Here is a 1914-nt window from a genome sequence, read left to right on the forward strand (position 1 = left end):
TTACGATTCTTTGATTCCATATGCTAGATTTGCAATTAATCATTAAAATATTATTTTTTTAAAAAAAAATCGAAAGATCAACGAACCGAGCCATAAAGTAACATCAAACGTTACTTTTAAATTGTCATAAAATCTTTAGAAAAAATAAAATGCAAAGGATGTATTATCATTTACTATTATCATTTACTTTTAAAATGCAAAGAAAAATTAAAATAGAAATCTCAACCTGCTCCTTGCTTTTATTGGCCACCATACACATTTGGCGAAAATAAGATCAGAATCACAAATGGAATTAGGATATGTGGATCCAAAACAGAGAAGCACGAAAGAAAAGCCAGAAAATTAAGTCAATGATAAGGATGTATAAAGTCACACAACACTACACACTTATGAGCATACTAGTATAATGCCCGTGCTAACGCAACGAATTTGTCTTGGAGACGTACATGAAAACAATCAATATTTTTTTTCATAGTTCAACTTTTACACAATATCTTTGAGTATGTATACAATCCGGGAAATTAAGAAGTCATAGTAAAGTTTTTTCTCATATAACCATTTAAGTTACATTCTGTCTAAGTTCTTAATCATGACTTGGAGATCTTCAGAAAAGTTGTCAAAACATTCGTTTGTATGGCTCTTAAGAATGTCCCAAAAAATTCCATCCTCAGTGAATTTAATAGCTGTGCATGGTAGATATAATAAGTTAAGTTATTTATTTTATATGTAGTGTACGGAATATAGTTAGAGAATATATGCTTACAGTGTTGATCGGTGGCAATCTTACACCATCCCATGACTTCATAAAATTGTATACAAGGAAGCCTCATAATTTTCTGGAGATGAGCATTTGTTTGATTTATTGTACATAAATCAAATAACTATTTTGTGATAATAAGAAAGATAAAACATATTATAGGTGATTACCGGTCTTTATGTTTTGGAACTTTTGTAACACATGCAGGGAATATTCGCTTCCAGTAATAAATATTGCCGTCCCACTTAGAATTTATAAGTTTCATAGCGAGACCGAACCTTTTAGTAATAGTGTGAAATGTAGCTATATATGGCATGATTTGAGCATAACCCTTGTAACATACATTATCTGAGAGTGGATCCATAATGTGCACAGTTTTCTTTTGCATGTCCATTATGAATAAAGTATATAGTCCATCTCGATAATATGGCAGTAGAATCTAAAAACATAGACATAGAAGTGTTTTAAAAAAGTATAATATATATAAATAAAATATAAAGGAGTACACTGAATATATCTTACATTGTTGTAATCTTTAATTTTGTATTCCATGTCAGGCCAGCACTCGAGCACTTTTGCCAGTTTCTTGTGGTCTAGTTTGCCACAACATCGTGGATCTCGTCCAAACTGGGTTAATGTTGAAAGTGTCCTATTGTACCCCTCAGAAAAAAATAATTGTTGTCACCAAAAGGAAATGCATGTTTCAGTTCCGCCAATGAGTTATTTTTAGGTGTTATAGAAATGACTAACTGCTTTATCTTACTGGTATATTGCCCGTGCTAACGCTACGGACCACATTACATCCAAAGTTAACTTTGCCTTTGTATCTAAGATCACGCCCAGAAAGACATCTAATTAAAAAGCGCATAACAAGTTGACAAAAACATACTATTGTATTTGCCAACATGACAATTATATGAGCAAAAAGATACTATGTTCCTTACTAAGTTGGACTGAATCCTCTGGAGATGAGACCGGTACAACTTTTCTCATTTTTGCTGCCTATAATACATGGTAGACAGCCAGATGCCAACAATAAAGAAAACAATACAGGCTTTCCTGCTACTGCTCCTCCAGAAAGGTTATTTCCTATTCCATGTAGTTGAAGTGAATTAATTGTCTTTGTTTCTATCAACTGAACAAACCATCCAACTTTG

At 32.4% G+C, this 1914-nt stretch overlaps 1 long non-coding RNA gene across 1 annotated transcript; it reads right to left on the reverse strand.

Moving 5' to 3' along the window:
* Nucleotides 1-486: 486 nt before the first annotated feature.
* LOC136459749 (uncharacterized) lies at nt 487-1159 on the reverse strand. Its single transcript, XR_010760269.1, has 3 exons — nt 928-1159; nt 764-836; nt 487-683 (listed from the first exon to the last, which is right to left on the reverse strand). It is a non-coding gene; the product is annotated as an uncharacterized lncRNA (long non-coding RNA).
* Between the last annotated feature and the right edge of the window lie 755 nt (nt 1160-1914).

The sequence above is a fragment of the Miscanthus floridulus genome, chromosome 6 (genome assembly GCF_019320115.1).
Source record: "Miscanthus floridulus cultivar M001 chromosome 6, ASM1932011v1, whole genome shotgun sequence".
Classification (NCBI taxonomy): Eukaryota; Viridiplantae; Streptophyta; class Magnoliopsida; order Poales; family Poaceae; genus Miscanthus; species Miscanthus floridulus.